This window comes from Oreochromis niloticus, linkage group LG16, assembly GCF_001858045.2.
Source record: "Oreochromis niloticus isolate F11D_XX linkage group LG16, O_niloticus_UMD_NMBU, whole genome shotgun sequence".
NCBI lineage: Eukaryota > Metazoa > Chordata > Actinopteri > Cichliformes > Cichlidae > Oreochromis > Oreochromis niloticus.
This window is the reverse complement of record NC_031987.2, coordinates 351,049-360,032: the sequence shown is the minus strand read 5'-3', so window position 1 is coordinate 360,032 and position 8,984 is coordinate 351,049. Positions and strand designations below refer to the sequence as shown.

Here is an 8,984-nt window from a genome sequence, read left to right as displayed (position 1 = left end):
AAAACCTGAACATGTGTATTCACACCTGTATGTGACACAGGTGTGTCGGTGTGGACCACAGGACTGATGGCAGGAGGACGGCTCAGAGCTGCGATCAGCGCTCTCAGATCCAAACAGGAAGTCCTCTGATTGTCCCGCCTCTCCTCCTTGTTTTTCTGTCTCTGTGATAAAGCGAAGCCGAGTCGTTCAGCTCCTCCTCCATAAGAGGAGAACCTCTCCTGGGTTCTCCCTCTGACTCTGGAGAACGTCACAGTTCTCTGAAAAAAACCCAGGCTACCTGTGATGAGATCATGTGACCCGCTGGGGTGAGACATCAGCATGATGAAGGTAACTGCTTCACTGTGTTTTCACCGTTTACTGTCCAACAAAGAAGAAAAGAGTTTGAAAAGATCGGAGCGGTCACCTGATCGTGACATCATGACGGCAGCCTGACTCGTGCCAGCTCACACATACATGACATCATCATGAAGTGATGTCATGATGTGATCTCCATGTTCCTCACATTCTCAATGTTCCTGGAGAATGTGAGGAGAACGTTCTGTACTGTAAGAACAGGTGTGCTAAACTCCCTGCACAGACAGCCTGAATGTCTCCTCAGGCTCAGACCGATCGCTGAGAGATCGTGTTTTATGAAATCTGAATATTTGATCATGAGCCCTGCTCCACCTGTCCTCCACTGAGGGGTGGGCAGCGTTGGCATGGTTCCTGTGAGCCACGCCTCCAGCACCCCGCTCCCTCCCTTAATGTGACGCTCCATCTGTGCCCGACTTCTGACTCGTGCACCTGCCAGCTCGCCGCACATGCAGACATCTGCCACATCCTACTGCAGGAGCGCGCTCAGCGCAGAGCGCCTCTCCAACAACCTCCTGCCTGTTCAACGCCTTCACCTGTGGAGGATCAGAGGAGGTGGAGCTCACAGGTCTGTTAACAACTTATTCATCCTCTGTCACCCCGAGTCAGGCGGAGGAAACAATGTCTTCTCTGCTCTAACACTGACCTCAGTACCAGCTCCGAGTCTTACCTGAACTCACCAGTTTGAAGCAGGACGTGTGCAGCTCCATCATGTAGCATCGCGCTCCATCAGCGGTGTCCCAGCTCGGGGAGTGTCGCCTCAGACTGAGTCTGAGGACACGGTGGCACGTGGACCTCGGTCTTCAGCTCAGTGTGTAGCACCACAGGGAGGCAGTTCAGAGGAACATGGAAACACACAGACTATCAGGCCAGACTGCATTTCCCATAATGCACCAGGTCAGAGGCTTCATTAGAGCCTGCTGAACTGTGACTGTGGATCAGTTTGTTCCACAAAGAATCCTGCTGTTCTCCTGCTGTTCCCACTGATGGTTTCTCTCCTGCATGAATCCCGGACTGAACAGAAATTAACACACAAACACACACACACACAGACACTACACACACAAACACACACACACACACACACACACACACACCGCACATGCTTGTATTATTTTTCTTACCAACTCTGTGTGGTCTGCAGGTGTCCTTACCTGTCCTGCTCTGTTCTGTATCCCTGATGGACACATACTCTGACCTCTGACCTGTCAGCAGGCCACAGGTGGGTTTTAGACACACTCGCCTCAGAGAGTGGAAGCTGTTCCCTCCCACAGTCCTCCTGTGTTTCGTGAAACTGTGATGTTGGCAGGTCAGGAGACAAGGTGAACTCTGAGTCATCACAGGTGCACTTCCTGTGAGAGCAGGAAGCGCAGGCCCCTCCTCCCTGACAGGAAGTCAGAGGTCGGGGTCTGATGATGTTTGCAGAGGAAGTGAATCCAGAGGAGTGACCTCACATTTCGATCCTGAGCTTCACTAAGTGAAACCATCATCATTACCGGCCAATCAGAGCAGGGCAGGAAGTGCGCGTCCTGGGAGGACGGGGGAGCATTAGTCATGTCGCCGCTGACAGCAGTGATTTATGCTCTGTGATGACAGTGGGCCATTAGCGCTCCCCAAACGCAGAAACACAAACACGCCGCTGCTGCTGATGGAGGACACGCCCGGCGCTGCACGGTAACATCACAGCCAAGCGTCCACATACTTGTGGTCAGGTGACCTGAGCTGCATGGTCTTCCTGTTTGTTTCTGTGGTAATGGATCAGTGACACACTGACTGCTGAACATCTGATCCTATTACAACCCCCACCCCACCCCCACCTCCCCCACCAGTCAAACAGCATGAAGTTAAAAAGCTGCAGGTGGTAATTGAGACGTTAGACGGATCCTGACTATTAGACGGATCCGATTCAGACGTTAGACGGATCCTGACTATTAGACGGATCCGATTCAGACGTTAGATGGATCCTGACTGTGGAGTCTGGCCTTCATTAAACATCATCAAACATCAAAACACGGCTCGCTAATGAGGACGCCGTTTTAAAGACTGAAAGGAAACGAGCGCTCACAGACCTCCAACTGACACACATCAGGAGAGGAGCGGGTGGAGACATCTCAGTGACAGGTATACCTGCAGCTACGTCTGCAGGCTCCACCCTCTCAGCTACAGGTATACCTGCAGCTACTGAGCTGAACTCCTATCAGCACCTCACAGAGTAACGAGGAAAAAAATCAGATCACTTGAGTACTCTGACACCAAACATCTGGCTCTCCAGCTGTGTCTACAGGATGTGACAAGAGGAGGAGGGGGAGGAGGGTGGTGGTGCCTGAAGTATAGAAACAAAGAGAGTAAGCGTCCTGACGTCAGCTCTGTGTGGACTCACTGACGTTCATCCTCAGACCGGATCTGATCACAGATCAGTTTAACCTGGCAAGTAGGCAGTAGCTTACTCCAGCTATTAATCAGCTGACAGCTCACGTTTCACCTGTTTTACACACAAGCTGAACTGATGTCTGTCACAGATCCATCTACCTGCTGCTCTCTGATTGGCCTGCACACCACACCTGTAAACACCACACACTGATCACAGGTACCCATGCTGATGATTTTCACTGAGAGGAAACAGCTGACACGATGAGGGTGGAGCGACGCTGAAGTCACAGGTGTGTGCGCTCTGTGAGGCAGGCAGGTGTGTCCACGTCCCTGTGATACCCACCACACATGAATCGTAGTTGTCATCTTCATCATTTCCATCTAGCTGCAGCTGCAGCTATAACCACAGTAAATGTGCAGCATCAGAAAGCTGTGGCGAGGGCAAGCAGCTTCAAACAAACACTCCTCTGCCAGGAAGCTGAAGCTGTATTGTCTTCATTAACCTCCCACTCTGTTAGTAAACGCTCTCCTCCTTCTCTGATGTTGGAGCAGCAGGCAGGTCGCTCTAATTATCCTCCTGCAGCGCTGCGCTCCTCTGCTAATTATCTAAAGTGATGTGATGAAGTGGATGTAATCACCTGCAGAGCTGCCGGCTCTCTGACCCACATCCCTGCCTCTAAATATTCAATATCGAATTACAGGCGGCACCTCGGGACCGTTAATCTGCTGCCGATGCTCGGCCGTAAACTCCGCCCGCACAGACGTTTACAGCCGAGCGGCTCAAGTGCAGCCAGCGCACATCCAACACATCTGCACCAGAACCAGAACTGGCCCTGAATCCTGCTCTACCACACAGCTCACAGCCTCAGCCTCATGTTCAAAAAGGCCCTGCAGTCTTTTCCTGAACCGAGCAGCTGCTGTAAGAGTCCAAACCTGATGGACGAGTGAAACAAAGCTCCTGTGTGACAAACATGACTCTTCAGTGATGACTCTGTGCTTACACCGCACACCTGTGTCTGACACAGAGGACCCAGCACCGACACCTGAGGGACTCCACCTGGCTGGTCTGTGGTGGAGCGCACGTTTCTGAAACGCTCTCACACACACACACACACACACACACACACACACACAGAATGTAAATTAAAAAAAACAGATGCAGGTGTGACACTGATAACATGAATATCAACATTGTCTGTCTGTGTGTGTCATGTTTGTAAAGTAAAAGTGTACCGTATTTTCTGCACTATAAGGCGCACTTAAAATCCTTTAAATTTCTCAAAAATTGACAGTGCGCCTTATGTATGAATTCTGGTTGTGCTTACTGACCTCGTACCGATTTTATGTGGGACACGGCGCTCAAAAACCTCAAAAACCTGGGTCTTAAACTCCGTCAGTTTCAGGTCCCAAAGTCAAACGAACACTGCAGCATCACTGAGAGTTAAAAACTGTTTAAATTCTTTCAGCTTTAATAAAATGATCAGCGTTGCTGCTTTACCAGGTGTAACTATTAAGTTTAACATCCAGGCATCCATGAAAACAGGATTTATTCAATTTAACAGAGTTAGAAGTTAGCAGGAAGTTAGCTCGCTAGCTTCCACCTAAACATGATATAGCATGTTCTGACTGAGAGATTTCTGAAACATTCAAACGTACAGCTCTGCTATCACTTCCAACATAAATGAAGACAGAAAACTAAACAGCAGTGACGTTTGTAGGGTTACTGAAGTTGGGCTAGCTGCTATATAATGATGTGCTACGTGATCGCTAGTGACACAGCTATGTTAGCATAACATAAACACAGTGAAGCTGGAGGATGAACGCTAACTTTTTTCCACTCGATAAAAGTTAACGTGAGGGTTCCCGATGGTTAGGGACAAATGCAATCGCATGGCAGGATGCTGTAAACGGACCAAACTTCAGTCAGGAGAACAACTGAGATAATCCATCCACAATACCAGGTTAGTCATTAATATACTGCAACAACATGGGAATAGAGCAGCTGCCAGAGAATTCAACATTAATGAATCAATGGTACGGAAGTGGAGGAAGCAAGAAGAATGAGTTGAGTAAAGTTTGACTTATCTGACTGTTTTGTTTTGCTTAATGCGCCTTATAATCTGAAAACTATGGTACTTTACACAGCACCTTTCACAGACAGAGGTAATGACACTATCATAAATGCATCAGGTCCGCTCTACTTAAAAGCTTTTTGTAGCTGCTTTCTGAAGGTTAAAACTAAAATGATAAAATGGGACTTAGACCAACGACTTTAAAACGGGAGTTATATGAGCTCCTCTGTTTGAGCGAGTCAGCAGTGTATAGCCTTTATAGTTTGGACAGGTAAACAGTCCTGAGACTATCATCTCAGTTCACTCGCTGACACCTCTAATCTAAGTTCTGAAAAAGCAGGTTCCTAATATCTGTTTTAAGTTTCGCTCCAGGGAAAAAGCTTTATCAAAAATAACACCTACGTTTCTGTGAGAGACCTCGATCAGCTGTGTAATTGTCCCGTTCAGTGCTGTCTGGGTTTAAGTAGCTGTTGTTCAACCGTCCTAGAAGAATATTGTGATCTGACATTTTTCACCATGTCATAGTTTTCTTCCACAAAAGTTTAACATACACTCATTTCTTTTCCTGTTTTAATCGGTGCCACGTGATCCATAATGGATGAGCCGTGGATAAGAGTGTTTACATCAGAGAACTGTCAACATGACAGAGCAGCGGTGCTCTCAGTCATTATGAGTGTTTGTTTAGAGCTAAAGTCAGAATTATGGTCACTTAAACGTTAGGGATGGGTACCGGTACCGTTCTGACATAAACGGTAGTAACCAGACCGAAAAGCAGCGCACATTTCGGTGCTTTTTTTCTTGAGATGTCATACACTTTGGATTCTAGCCAATCATTTTACCTTTCCAAGGATAGTGGGGGGGCCCAGGTACGTACATTCTTTTAGAGCAGAGCTACAGATTAAAAATGCCCAAGGCGAAGCGGTCAAAAGTCTGGCTGTACTTCACAGCAAAAGATGCAACCTCAGCAGCCTGCAACAAGTGCTTTAAGGTGATACTGTGCAAAGGAGGTAACACCTTGAATCTGATGAAACACCTGGCAACGCATAGCGTTTTTTTAAAAGCCGAGAAATGCAACATATATATATTGCTATACATTGATAGCTTGCTGCAAGACCTCACACCGAGCACATCTACTGCGGGTGTGGTGCCTGTTATCGAGTTAGCAACATCCCCCAAGAACCAAAAGAGTAGAGTCCTGGCCCCTAGCCCTGCCAGTGTAGCAGAAATGATGACGGATGATGATGGCAGCAGCAGCCGTTCTTCTCTGCGTGAGGAGCTTCATGTTGTTCATGTGTAATTAACGTTGAGTAGGCTAACCACGTTATTACATTAATGCATGTAAGGTGAACTAGCAAACACCGTCGTAGTTACATGCGGCTGTCTTCTTGTTTGATAGAGTGATACCATATATGTCCTATAGCTGCAGAAAAGGCTAACATTGTTATCTTTTTACAAAAAAAACAGCTAAACATGAGAGGTTTTAGGACAAAGTTTGTGTTCTCCATTGTTTAAGCACCGGTTCCAACCAAAGGAGGTATGTTGTATCAACAGAAAAGGCTAACTTGGTTATCATTTTGCAGAAAAAAAGAGACTGCTAAAAATAAAAACATAAGAGGTTTTTGGACAAAGTTTGTGTTCTCCATTCGTTAAGCACCGGTTCGAGCACCGTTTAAGCACCGGCACCGTTTCAAAAGTACCGGTTTGGCACCGGTATCGGATAAAACCTAAACGATACCCATCTCTATTAAACGTATGTCCTTCTCAAACACGTTGCTAATGCTGAGGCCCAAAGAAAAGACGAGGTCCAAGGTGTGGCCTTATGGATGGGTCGGTCCAGAAACTGAATCAGATACAGGTAAGAGTTCAGCTGCTGGGTTTGATGAGGCATCATCAATATGTCAATATAAAATATATATAAAATATAAGATCAGTATACAATCACTCAGAATCAGATGTAACAAGACAGCAACAGCGCCAGGAGGGCGATAACTTCAAAGAAGAGCAGTTTTCGGTTTGCATACCTCTGCACGTGTAACTGTCCTTAAACACAGCAGGCAGTCCACGGCCACCTAAACGGGGGCGCCCACACGGGAGCAGCCAACAGGGCACGGCTCGTTTAGGTGGATAACCTGGCCAAACAGAAAATCCAAGGATTTGTTGGAGATGGGCTGAATGCTGGCAGCACAGGCTTCACAGGAGCTGGTGGCAGTGAGACTGACAGCAAACACCTAGTCTGGTCTCCAGCTGCACCGCGGTTTGGTGATGCAAGCTGTGAGGACACAGCAGTAAGGCCACAATTGACAGAGTCCAGAGCATCCGGCGAGATAAACCCAGCCTGCAGTGGCCGTGAGAACGGGTTTCCAACCACAACCTGAACCGCCAGCAAAAACTGGGGACGCCTCCAGTCCAGTCGGGAGATTTCCAACCAATTTCTTCTTCAGATGTCCCAAAGGACGTTTCATGAGTGATATGAAGAATTCAGGTGAGGAAGAGGAGCACACATGTTCTTATAACCCAGTCATCATGGAGGTGCTCCATACACTACATCACATACTGGTTTAGGGAAGAGTGGTCATAAATCACAGCAGCACAGATACATTTATTAAATATTGGGGATGATGTCACAGGCACCATCTTACCTTTTATTATTACAATTTATAATGATTTGCATACTGGTTTATACTGGCTGCCTGCAGTCACGCTGGTCCCTCTCATGAGTGGTGTGGGAGCTGAGACTGAAACTCTCACTCAGTATTTGTCTGCGACTGCTGATCCTTCAGACGAGCTGCTGAAGAGAAGCAGCAGGATTGAGAGTGGAGGAGACCAGCTCCTCCTGTGATGGTTGAGGGGTGGATGCTCTGTCAGGAACAATAGAGGACAGTAGAACTGAGTCAAGCTGGGCTCCATCATTGGCTGAATTAGCAGAGACTAATTACTATGCTAATGTTTACCTGGCAGCGGCGGTGTGGAGCCCGGGGCCGCATGGAGCGCCGGATGCTTGTGACAAAGCGGCTCAGATCAATCTGAATTAATAGATCTGGGACCAGAGAAACCCCCGACCAACACCACACAACACTGAGCTGGAAACGTGCCATCTCCACCTGCTGAGACAAAGCACACAGCATCATGGGAAATACACGCTTTGGCACACAGAGGAGCCTGATGGCAGGCTGCGTGCACCTGAGTCACAGAAGCTCCTCAAACATGTCACAGAGACAGAAAACACACAGGTGCAGTTACCTGTCTCCCCTGATGGAGGCAGTGCTGGTAAAGACAGGAAGGTGATGCAGCTGCAGCTCAGCAGGTGAAGATTAACCTGAGGTTGTTATGATGATGATATGGGGGGGGGGTTCATCCTTCCTCCATCTAAACTCTCAGGTCTGTTTCTGATATATCCCTGTTAGCATGTTAGCAGACTGGAGCTGGGTGTGGGAGCACTTCCTGTTTAACAGAGGGAGGAAGTCCAGCTGTGAAGTCCGGCTGGCAGACTTTCACCTGGGCCGTTTCTCAATTCTCAAGTACGCAAGTACGTACTCGCGTTCTCGGCGAGTACGTACTGGCCGAGAACGCGAGCACGGACTCGCGATTTGTACAATTGGAACACCTGCGTACGTGATGATGTCACAGGTCCGGAGTTTTTACTGCCGTCCCCTCTTAATTTAACTGTGAGTAACATGTTATGAAGCTTAACTGTAATCACAGCCAAACCGGTTTACTCAGGAACAAATAAAACACTGAAATAAACCAAACATTAACATTTAGAAGTGATCTAAGTGACTTATATATCATTTTTAACCTCAGTAGTGAAACCTCTATTAATGAAAATAGTGTACATGTACATACGTGTACATACCTTAATAAAAACAAGCAGGTGAGATGTTAGAACGCTTTTATTTCTATTTTAGTGGACACTCAATACTATAGACAGCTGCTGGGGTTTCTTTAACCTGAGTAGTGAGAAGACCGCGAGCGGGGGGGGACGGACGATGTGCCGGGAGTCCGCTGTTGAGCTTTGGACGAAATGCATTCTGGGATATTTAGCTGTACCAAGTCCACACCGATGCATGCTCGATAAAACGGGCGGAGCGAGAACACATCCGGGACTTTTTCGCGTTCTCGGCTTGATGCGTACTTCGAATTGGAACAGTACTTGGTCTCCGACTGATGACGTATCACGAGTACACGAGAACG

At 47.6% G+C, this 8,984-nt stretch overlaps 1 long non-coding RNA gene across 1 annotated transcript; it reads right to left on the bottom strand.

Annotated features, from left to right (window-relative positions):
* Positions 1-7,423: 7,423 nt before the first annotated feature.
* Positions 7,424-8,337, bottom strand: LOC109197550 (uncharacterized). Its single transcript, XR_002058604.2, has 3 exons — positions 8,034-8,337; positions 7,745-7,897; positions 7,424-7,651 (listed from the first exon to the last, which is right to left on the bottom strand). It is a non-coding gene; the product is annotated as an uncharacterized LOC109197550 (long non-coding RNA).
* Between the last annotated feature and the right edge of the window lie 647 nt (positions 8,338-8,984).